This window comes from Rhinatrema bivittatum, unplaced genomic scaffold (genome assembly GCF_901001135.1).
Source record: "Rhinatrema bivittatum unplaced genomic scaffold, aRhiBiv1.1, whole genome shotgun sequence".
In the NCBI taxonomy this organism is placed as follows: domain Eukaryota; kingdom Metazoa; phylum Chordata; class Amphibia; order Gymnophiona; family Rhinatrematidae; genus Rhinatrema; species Rhinatrema bivittatum.
Genome location: NW_021820782.1, coordinates 75,785 through 87,972, shown reverse-complemented (window position 1 = coordinate 87,972; position 12,188 = coordinate 75,785). Strand labels below are relative to the sequence as shown.

Sequence of the window (12,188 nt, the reverse complement as noted above, 5' to 3'; positions counted from 1 at the left end):
GCGGGAGGCTGCCTACGGTCTGATCAATACCACACGTGCGAAGGCCGCATCCTCCCAGGCCTGCACAACCAGTCAGTAATGCCTGGAAAAGGTGTGTAAGGAGGACCACGTCACAGCTCAGCAAATCTCGACGGGAGAGAGCAATCTAATCTCTGCCCATGACACTGCCTGAGCCCTAGTGGAATGAGCCCTAACCTGACTAGGCAACGGGCTGCTCAGCATCCACATACGCAGCCGTGATTATTTCCTTAATCCAGCGGGTTATTGTTGCCCACAACACCGGCTCACCCTGTTTACCTCGAACCATGGAGTATAAACAGCCGATCAGTCTTCCTGAGAGGTTCAGAAACCTCTAAATACTCAAGATATGCCTCTTGACATCCAAGGACCATAACAGGAGATATTCATCCACATCTCTCTCCCTGCCCAGAGACGACTGGGAAATTGATTGATTCAAGTGAAAATCTGAGACCACCTTTAGCAAAAAGGATAGAATAATACAGAACTGTATCACCCCTGGAGTCACTCGTAGAAAGGTTCCCTCAGCGTTACAGTTCGATGAATGGTCAATCTCAATATCAAAATCAACCTGTAATTTAGGCGTGATTATTGCTTCATCACTGTCAATGTCCTTAGCAAATTCTGCACTTTTAAAGCTTTGTTTGCTGTGTTAGACTATTTTAATTCCCGTGTTTGGGGGTTACTTGCTTCTACTTTAAAAGCATTACGAGTTCAGAATGCTTCCGTATTACCAAGATATTTTTTGCATCCTTATACTGGCTGCATATTCAATGGCAAGCAAGATTTACGCTCTTGGTCTTAATCCATGAAGCCTTAGACAGAGAAGCTCCTGCCTTTTTTTTTTAGCATGTTGCTAAAGATTTAAAAGCCAGCATGTATACTAAGAACCGAGGGTCACAACTGATTGGCAATTTCTTCCCCTCAAGCTACTCAGCTGTGAGAGACAAGAGCAAGCACTGTTAATGATTGCTAGTCCTCAATTGTGAAACCAGCTCCTGAGCAGTTTACAAATATAAACTGCTAAGAAACATCTTAAGGCATCTGACAGTTCTTGACATGAATATTTTCGAGCACATTGGCTGTGTCCTATCTGTGGGGATCCGGTTTGTACCCTAGTAGCTTTAGTCAGGTTTATACCATTTGGCAATGGGGAAAGAGTTTAGGAAGAAAGTGTGCTTGCAGCTCCCCCGTGTGGAATGCGTGCAATGGAACAGTCATATGGCTTATACCGAGAGATCACCATTTTTATCCTCGTGGATCCCTCGACCATTGTTCCTGTCTCCAAATCATTTATGAATATGCTAGACAGCACAGATCCCAGGACACTCCACTAATGGTCTTTCTCCATTGGAAAAATTGACCATTTAGTCCTAGCCTGTTTCCTCTGTTTTAATCAGTTACCAATCCACTGTAAGACACTACTTCCAAAACCATGACCTCCGAATTTCCTGAATAGTCTCTCCTGAAGGACTTTGTCAAATGCCTTCTGAAAATCCAAATACATTATATCAACCAGCTCATCTTCACCCATACCTTCAACAAAATCTAGTAAATTCGCAAGACTTCTTTGCAAAAACCATGTTGACTTTCCCACATCTATCTCTGGGATCAGTAATTTAGTTTTTCTACAGTTTTGCCCAGCACTCACATTTAAGGTGAATTTTAAAAGCCCAGCACATGCATCAATTAGGGATATGCAAATAAGTTGAGCTTACGCACGCCCAGATACACTCGTAAAACCCGCCTCGCGCACATCTGAAAAGTTTTCAAAAAGGGGCAGGCCAAGGGCGTTTCAGGGCCTGGCCAAGAGATGTGCATGTAAATTCTTATGAGTCCCGGAACACGCTGAGGTGCCCTGCCGGGTAACTTTATTTCTGCTATGGAGGATGTGTAAGTAACAAAATAAAACTATTGAGCCATTTCTGAGGGGTTTAAAGGGACTCGAGTAAATGAGGGAGGGGTTTGGAGGACCTAGCTGTTAAGTGGGCAAACTGGTGGTGAACTAGTTAAGCTGGCAATGGCATGGACGCATGCCTCTTAAAATTCCCTGACTTGGAGCAGAAACGGGATTTATGCGCCTGTGCACACGTCCACAAGATCTGGTGCACAGCCAGGCTATTTTATAACATGCACACGCACGCATGCGTTATAAAGTGACCACGTATCTTGGGATGCACCAGCATGCTTGCACATATATGCACCCACGCACTGGTATGAAAGTTACCATCTTTAGGCTCACAGGTCTATAGTTTCCTGGATCACCCTTGTGGGGGTTTTTTTTGTTGTTTTTTTTAAACTTGGCATCACACTGGCTGCTCTCCAGTCTTCAAGTACTGTAGCTGTTTTAAATGACAGGTTGCAAGTCACCAGAAGCAGGTCTGTTATTTCATGTTTGAGCTCCTTCAGAACTCTGGGGTGAATACCCTCCGGGCTCGGTGATTTGTTATTCTTTAGTCTGTCAAACTAATTTATTGCATCTTCCAGTTTTCACAATGATTTCATTTAGTGTCCGAGTCAAGGTCATGAGGAGCTTTAAAGTGAAGGTGCTTCTGGCGAGTAGGGCAAGCGTAAACTGTATGCAGAAGTGGATCGGAAACCAATGTAGTGACTTAAGAAGGGTTACATGGTCAAACCGTTATGATGGCTCTACCAAATGACGGTATATAAAACTCATCAAATAAAAGCCTTGGAGAAGCAAACATTGGAGTTAGATTTTGCTTCAATTACAATGGAAATATATGGCTCAGTGGGAGACCTGAGAGGAGTAGGCTGCAGTAATTAAGCAGGAACTGAGGAGGGTGTTGATAAGCAAGGGTGGAAAAATGTATGCAACACTTAACATGCCAGTCAAATTTTAGGAGCTAGGGAATGGTTTCCTTTTTTGGCCTTTTTTTGTTCTTTAAAGGGACGAGCGTTATTTAGCTTGCTATTTTGGAAGGATTTCCCCCACCCCCGTATTTTGCTCTTTATTCTTTTGTCTATTTTTAATTTAGATTTTGTATTTGTGTTTTTTCTGTATTTTTACATTGGTGGGGGGTGTTGTTCTCTCCTCCCAGGCACTATTTCCACTTCTCCCTGCTTTTTCAACTCCCCCCAGGCACAGTAATAAAGGACCTAGTAATGGGAGCAGCTCTGGAACTCAACATCTCTACCAGGCCCCTGACAACAGCCGTGGCTTCAGCTTTGCAGCCTAGGCCGGGCACCCGATATCGACGGCATCTCCTCCATACAGGCCCGGCCCTAGTACAGGGCTTCCCAAACCTGTCCCGAGGGACCCCACTGCCTATCAGATTTTCAGAATATGCATTAGAGAAGTCTGCATGCCTTGGAGACTCAGGCAGTGATATCGGACAAGCAGACCAAGATATGAGACTGGATTTTGGGTGGAAGCTCTGGTGCAGAAGTAAATCTGGGAACCACTGGCATAAAGATGGCACTGAAAAACCTTGGAGGTGGCAATCAGAGCAACAAGGGAATAAGTGCAGAGAGAAGAGAGCCCAGGACCACACAGATTAATAGCAATGGAGAAAGATCCAAAATTGTACTCCATGCTGCTGAGGTTCTCTCAAGGCCTTACACAGTTTTCGCCATCTTCTTTTCCCTGTGGCTAATTAGCCCAAAGACCTTTGAAATCCTGCCAGTCATTTTTAGCTCAATTTTTTTACTGGAATTCTGAAACATGTTCTTAAGTTTTCTCACCCAAGTTATAAATTGCTTCTACCTACCAGTTTTCCATGTGCTTGTCAGCACTGAATGACATTGGCCAGTTTACTTCTCATGCCACCAATTTACCCAGATCCTTCAATATTTTCTCAGTTTCCACGGAGGTATTTGATATCACTAACATTAATGTCATCTGTATCTGAGAGCTGTGGAAGAAAACGGAGACCCAATATTCCACATTCAACTTAGAGATGGGTCAATAAATTTTGACCATTGATTGAAATCCAAACTCCCACTCTAAAACAAGGATTTTTCTGAGGGAGAGGAGAAAGGGAAAGTCAGAATGCAGTCCGAGACTGCAACAAAGCATTGGAAAACAGGAAAGAAATCTTAAAGATTAAGGGGAAGTGATATAAAGAAAGACACAAGGAGATCCATATTTAGACACAGTCCGGCTAGCAAAGTTAGCTGGCTAACTAGGGGGTCGATGCAATAATTTTCACGGAAAGCGGGCGATGACTTTTCAGCGCCTGCAAGGGGGGCGCCATGCAATATCCAAATTTAGGGGGGTCGCGCTAGGAAGGAGGTGCTAGGGTCGCTTGCACGACTTTAGCACCTCCTTGCTAACACGACCCCACGACAGATGCCAGTAAACTCGGCATCAGTCTTCATAACTCGGTCTGCAGAGGTTTTTTTTTTTTTGGTTTTTTTTATTGAAGTACAGAAAAGCTGTTTTTTCTGCTTTTTTGTACTTTTTACATGTGCTCAGCTATTAACGCCTGCTCCAGGCAGGCGTTAATATCTGAGCGATAAATGTGTGTCTGAGACGCACATTTATTTTATTGCATGCAGAGTGAATGAGAAATAGCTCTCATCACATGCAAATGCATGCGAATGAGGCTCATTCACTCCGCGTCAGACGTACGTTAATTAGGCGCTAATCCCCTTATTGCATTAGGGGGTGGATTAGCACCTATTTAACCCGCATCCGACTGAGCGCACTGTATTGCATCGGCCCCTAGGACAGCTCTGTGACCAGACTTCATCAGCTAAGTCATCCAGCCAGCTAACAACTCCTCCCAGTTACACCCCTAATTTATCCAGCTAAATTTTAGCCACCCAACTTATTAACCAGCTAGAATTTATAGTCAGATATATTAGCTGGCTAACTTCTGAGCTAGCAGCCAAATGCTTTTGAATATGGACCTCAAGAAATCATAACTGCAAAATAAAACTAGAAAAAATACTGGCATTTAACCAGAGAGAGTATCTGATCAAGGATAAGTGTACAGAGAGTAGTAAAGACGAGATGTTCAGGCAGGGGGAGCATTGTTAGCAAAACAATTTTAAATGCATTCCAATATGACTATTTTTAAAAGATGGTTCATTGGGTAAAAAATGTTAACTTCAGACCCACCATAGGCAATAGCCAAAAACAAAGCAAAGATTGGAGATCCAAGAGATCAGACAAAGGATATCAAGGACAGATTACAACTGTAGTTGCTTTGTTTCAGTCTCTATGGCTCCTGTCTTTCTTAATGCAGACATCTCAATGCTTTTGCTTTCAGATTTAGCACAGTACATGCACAAAACTGTACTCTTCTTGCTGAGTCACTAATGAGAACAATTTTGTGGCTTTCAATAGTTGTAAAAAGCACACAGGGATGTTATAAAATGATCATCTAGTAAGTACAAATACACAGAGAATGAATTGCACATCCAATCTTTAAATACAATATATGTATAAACTAATATCGCAAAATCTAGAACATCCTATCTAATCACAAGCTACATCCAAACTCTCACATTCATACCACTTTAAAACCTATAGCACCTGTAAACATAGTGACCAAAAATACACTTTTTAATTTATACAAATATGTTCTTCAACGTCTTATAACAACTAAGGTCAGTAGCGATTGTATTCTATATCCGCTCCCCACTTATGAGTCAATCTGAAATTCTTATCCAGGTTCCCCAAATCAGAAGTTTATTTATTTAAAAACTTTTCTATACTGTCGCTAAGTTATACACCATCGCAACAGTTTACAAATAGGCACATAGACTAAGGTAATCGTACATTCTAACAGGTGCCAATAAAGTTCGGTTACAATTTCATAAATAAAATCAATATTTGAGCAAGGTTGGTCTAGTCCAGGTATATTATTGAGTTACTATCTCTTTGAGATATTACTTCTTAAAATGTAGGATTGAATAAAATCTCTCATCTGCGTTTGTGTACTTTCATTCTCTACCCTCCAGACTCTTTAGTGAAGGCTTTTTTTAAAGAGCCATGTTTTTAAATTTTTCTTAAAAGTTTAGAAGAGACTTCTAGTCTCCTTCATGAAGAACAATCATGTTCCTCCTGGACTGACAAAGATCTTTGTTTCACCCCCTACCCGGGGCTTCCTCAGGGACTCGCCAATCTAATAATATCCAAGGTGTCCTCTCTCCACACCTACCCCCCCCCCAAACATAAAATTAACCGCCATAGCAACTTTTAATTTCCAAAACATCACTCTTTTAAATCACCTGTACTAACCTTCCAATCTCAACTCATAATCACGAAAGGCTTTTACTTCAAGATATCAGTCTCATCTACATTCTTCATTGTCATAGCGTATACTTCATGTTTTCAATCTGTTTATCTAAAAACCGAACAGGCAAATATATAGAAGTTTGAAAAGTTTCATGTATGTATTAAACACTGGCATATGTTATCATCTATGACTGAATTACCTATCTTTGCGGTGAAAAAAACGACAGAATTTGGGTAGTCAGTTGAAACATTGAATTCATTCTCTGTGTATATGTACTTTCAATAGTTGTAAGCATTAGGCTGATGCCACTGAAGCCTCTAAAAGTGAAAGTTTTTGGAGGTGCATGACATGATTAGAAGAGTACCCATCTCCCTATGAAGGTGTCACCATCATAGAGATCTGGGATATATGTACTTGACATGTATTTAATCAAATTAGCTCAAAATAAACTTACTTCTAGACTGTGTGTGTTCTGTGCATTACAACATATGACCTTTAAATTTTCTACCTCTTTTTAGGCTGTGTGTGATCATATATAGCACGACAGAAAAATCAAGACGAGCCCATCCACCTGTTTAGCAGTAAGTAATAATATACTGGGTAGCTAATAAGAAATTAAAGTCACACTTTAACTGAAATACTCCCCACTCCACAAGGAGTATTTCATGGGACTATATATCCTTACAGAAAGAAGGGAATTGGGGGGAAGCAGTTGTTCTGACCCACTACAAAATACCTTGACAGCAACAACTACAAGAGGCTGCTCTTTCACTGCTACAGCAGTTCAAGGTCTGGGTCTTGGACAGACTCTGCAGCTGCTCACAGAAGCTCATATGCTCCTATATTATACACCAAGTGCCTTGCATAGGTCTGAAGGAGAAGCCTCAGATATTCTACAAAACCAAAGAAAAAAAAACCCATGAGGATGAAAAGGCCAAGAAAACATTTTCCTTCATCTCAAAAATAATAATGTGAACATTAAAATTTCAGAAGCATTACATGGACTTCCTGATCGACAGCTATGCTGTGGCAAAGAAGACAAATGCCGAGGCCTGCAGCCGACTGAGGCTAGTGTGCTGCAGAGATGGTGCACTTGGGTCTAAGACGACAATTAATTGTATGGGTAATTATGATTAGTATTTGCCAATCTCCAAGGGGGCTTCCAATCCATCAGCCTGGACTAAGGTGGTTTCAATGGGTGAAAATGGTTTGGAAACGTCAGCACTCCATGCCAAAATGAGGTGTATGCAAAAAAAGAAAACACAAAACAACCTCCTGAAAAGCATTTTTCTTAAATCAGTGATTTTGCACCCAACCTGAAAATAGAAGCCGTAAATGAATTTTCAATTCAATTTATTGGATTTCTAAGTACTGTTTTCTCCAAGGACCAAGATAATGATAAAAGCACTGTGTTTAGATACTAAAGAAGAATGTACACTTGGCGCTTTAGGCAGACTCCACCCTCTAGAACTCGCTCCCAGAAGAGCTACACTTAAATCAAGATTACCTCCACTTCAGGGAGCCGGTGAAAACCTGGCTCTCCTACCAGACTTAATGGACTACGCGCAACAGACCATGCCTGAGATCAAATACATCAAGCCTGTTCAACTGTATATGTAAATCATACATCCTAATGTTTTACTTCTGTATGTTCTCAAACAACTGTGTGCCGCAGTATAGAGACTCGTATGATCGCTCACAGATTTACATCAGGTATATTTTATAATAAGAACATAAGATATGCCATACTGGGTCAGACCAAGGGTCCATCAAGCCCAGTATCCTGTTTCCAACAGTGGCCAATCCAAATCACAAGTACCTGGCAAGAACCCAAGCATTAAATAAAACTCAAGCTACTAATGCTTATTAATTAATTTTTCCTCTAGGAACTTATCCAAGCCTTTTTTAAACCCAGTTACACTAACTGCTGTAACCACATCCTCTGGCAATGAATTCCAGAGCTTAACTATATGCTGAATGAGTCTCAGTGAACCATGTCTCCGTAACAGCAACAATGTCCAAGTCCACCTCCATCATTAGGGCCAGCAAGTCTAGGATTTTGTTGCCCAGACTATGAGCATTTGTAGTCTTAGTTTTCCAGCTGCTCTTTAAATTCAGCTTTTTTTTTTTTTTAACTGATTGATTTTGTTACTTTCTCTTAAATAATGTTCTGAGCCAAAGAATTATCCAAAATAGTACATTTACAGAAAATATGATAACAGTATATCTAAAAATAAATTTCTAATGTCATATAATCAGCATCCTATGATGCTGTGTGAAGGGCCACAAAATCTGCCCCTTCCCTGAATTTGCTGGTCCCCACAGAATTGCCATGCGAGAACATGAGTCTAGAGAGGAACTGAACGGAGGAGGCAGAATCTGTGAAGCTGTGCATTTAGCTCACTTCCCAGGCCAATTCCCCCCCCCCCCCCCAACTGGGTAGCAGAAAGAAGGATAACTATAATAGCATATCAGGCCACTTCTTCCTCCTTTACCTGGAGCCTAACTGCGGTTTTGAATGTGCAGCAGTGCACTATTCTGTGTGGATCAAAGCAGCATTCAGGCTCCAGGTGGTGGGAAGGCAGGTGACAAGCCATTCTGCTCTCCTCCTCCTGCACTCAGATTGAAGGGAGGATGGTTGTGTGAAGGAGGTGCTGGGTACCAGGGTGTGTGCGGGCACCTGGGATGGGTGCTTGAAGGCACCGAAAGAAGCCTGGTTTCAGAGAGGGAAGGGGGGGGGGTGTAACTGTATGCTCCCTAAAATCCCTGAACCTCCCTAATCTTGTTTCTCTCCCAGGATGTTCCCCATGTTCTCCCTCATTCTGCTTCTCCTCCACCCTATCCCAAATCTTCCCTCCATATTTAATTCCCCCTCTCATCCCCCACAAAAAAATATATATATACTTTTCAGACAGAAAGTGCCTGAAAGGCAGAATATAAATCAAATAAAAGTATATTATGTAAAATAATTTAAAATGGGTAAAATATCAATCTATACAAATGTGCCATATAATTCAGTAGAAATTCAGGAATTTTGCAACCAAATGTATCCTTATGCTGCTGCAGGAAATGGGGGTGGGGCTGTGCATGTATACTTAAAATATTAAAATCAGTAACCCAACTTTTTTTTGGGAGGGGGCAAACTAATTGCATGCATGGAACAGGGTCGTATATAACTATGGTTGCTTTATAACCAGCACCTACACATACATTCAACTGCACTAATGAAGAGACCCCCCCCCCCCAATTCAAAATATAACCACACTGAATTGACTCTACTACCATTCAAGCTGATATAATAAAGATGCACAGAAAATGGGTGCTCAGTGTTGAGCGCTCAGTTTCCTAATGCACCCGATACAATATTTAAATGAGGGGTTATGCTAAAAAGGAGGCTCTAAGACAATTGCGCATCCCTTGCACCTCTATGAAGCAGATTCCCAGGAGAGGTGGCTGTCAACAGGTTAGGAAACCGATGCTCAATTTTAGGAGTGTCTGTTTTCCTAACCTGTGCACAGCCATGAGTTAGGAAAATGGACTCATTAATTGAGCATCCTTTTTCCTATCCTGACACGGCACATTTTTTTCACCTCTTTTCAGAGGATATACAGAAAAGCAGTATTTTCTGCTTTTCTGTACGCTTTTTTTGGGCTGCTCAGAAGTTAATGCCTGCTCTAGGGCAGGTGTTAATTTCTGAGTGTAAAAATGTGCAGATTGGGCACTTTTTTTTTTTTTTTATCTGGGACAAAAAGCTAATAGCCTTGTCAATATGCATTTGCATGTGATGAGCGCTATTAGTTCAGCTAAGCACAATGTATTGTATCGGCCTATCAATGCATTAATAATGCTTACTTGTTAGATACAGACCAAACATACCAACAGCAGCGGGAGGCAAATAACGCCACCCCCCTCCAAGTACCAGGATCTCGAAATCAAGCAGCACATATTACTGAGAAAATATATGCACCGAGGCTGGCAGCCCTGAACACCCGCACGAACCGATCCCAATCAAAGCAATGTTCCCGTAAGTCACCCACTCCCCCTCCCCTGTGTTGCAACTGCGGCGCTGGCTGCCGAGTCTAGGCTCCTGTTCCTAGTCCATGTCCCCCCCGGCTCCGGTCCCCAGCCTCACCCTGCACACGCCACCCGAGAAGACGCCTTCCTCCAGGTTGCAGGCGATTATGGCGACCGGCACGCGCAGCTCTTCCATCTTGGCAAGCGAATGAAACAGCAGGGGCTCGCAGCGCCGCCGACCGCTGCTGCTGCTCCTCCTTCGCTCCCCTCCCGCAAAATATCCTGCCGGCGGTGACCACAGAGATGGGCGCACGACGGAGAGATGACGTCAGGCGAAGAGCCTGCACGAGCGCGCGAGGGCCGGCGGCTGCGTCAGAGCCCCTGCTGGCGCTCACGTGCCACGTCAGAGCTTGTTCTTCCTTTCCGCGGCGGCGCCGCTTCTCACTCGCTTTCTCTCTTCCCTCGGCCCCCCTTCCCACTAGCTGAAAAAATTGCAGCTAGCGGCGACTCTTACGGGACGACTCCTTTTTAACTGCGGGAAAACCAGGCACTAAAGCTACGACAACGCCGCCTCTCCTACTACCAACAGGCCCTGGCTTTAGCCCTCAGGGCAATGGCGCCATCTCCCGGCCCCGTAAAAACACTGTATTGCCGCGGATCGGCGATCAGACACAGGAAAACAAAACGTGAAAAACTGAAACTCGAAATCTGATGCAGGCTGCAATAGCTTGCACGTTTTTCAAATGTAAAATGTAGAGGAAACATTTGACACCCGTTCAATAGGGTTGCCAACTTTTCCACAGACCAGACTGGACACTCGGGGGTGGTGGTTTACATGTTGATTTCCATAAATGTTAAATCCTGCCTGTGAACTACATTCCAGCCTCTCAGATCAGTGAAGGAGATCCCATGCCATTCAGTTGCTCCCCATTTCTTAGCTCCATGGGGCAGGCTGCTATAAATCCCCGCACAGAAATTACAAGCTAGCAGAATACCTCACCTCGGTCAGGCATGCAGAGCATAGACAGACCCTTGCCAAATACAGACTAAATAGACCATAAAGTATAAATATAAACATGCAGACAAAATCTAAACTGGAAACTGCAACAAGCTGGACTGTATGCAGTGCAATTGAAAAACATCACCATGCCTCCTAATACAACAATAAAAGCAAGAAATAGAAAATATCAATAACAATGAAACCATACAAATAAACAGAAACAATATTTCAAGACAGCTGATGAATCCAATAATCCAAAATTTATGTAAGCCAGAAGCTTAGCAAAGGTGAATAAAAATGCCAGGGGAGAACAGTAGAGGCAAATGTTGACTTGTGAATCACTTGGCAGTAACTTTTTTGTCAGATAGAGAGGAGCCATGCAAATGCTTTCCTTTGAAACCTACAGAAGTCCTTCTCACCCATACAATTGTTAAATTACCCTCTGGCTCTACTACAAGGGAGGGAGGAGGGGGACATGGCTGGAAGCCAGTGGTATTATCCCTTGAACTGCAGTGACACCAAGTGGACCTGGCTACAATTGCTAGGATTAAATGGATATTTCGGCAGAAGGAACATTTTGAGTTGAATGGATCTATGACAGCTCTTGGAATCAGAACTTTGGGTGCAATCTTGGACCAGAGCCAATGAGGAGCAGGGGATTGATTGCTACAAAACTCATTTACAGGCCGATTCAGTAAAGTCCGCGGGAAAGCTGATGAATGCCCGCTCTCCCGGCGCGTGCAATTCAGTATTTAAATTAGGTGGTGCGGTAGAAACAGGCAAAAGGAGGCGCCAGGGACACTAGCGCGTCCATAGCGCCTCCTTTTAGCCCGGAGCAGCGGCTGTCAGCGGGTTTGACAGCCGACGCTCAATTTTGCCAGCGTCAGTTCTCGAGCCCGCTGACAGCCACGGGCTCGGAAACCGGACGCGGGCAAAATTGAGCATCCGGT

At 43.1% G+C, this 12,188-nt stretch overlaps 1 long non-coding RNA gene across 1 annotated transcript; it reads right to left on the bottom strand.

The window, feature by feature from the left end:
- Window positions 1-3,740: 3,740 nt before the first annotated feature.
- Window positions 3,741-10,776, bottom strand: LOC115082131. The gene is made up of 3 exons (XR_003854085.1): window positions 10,357-10,776; window positions 6,227-6,332; window positions 3,741-3,890 (listed from the first exon to the last, which is right to left on the bottom strand). It is a non-coding gene; the product is annotated as an uncharacterized LOC115082131 (long non-coding RNA).
- Between the last annotated feature and the right edge of the window lie 1,412 nt (window positions 10,777-12,188).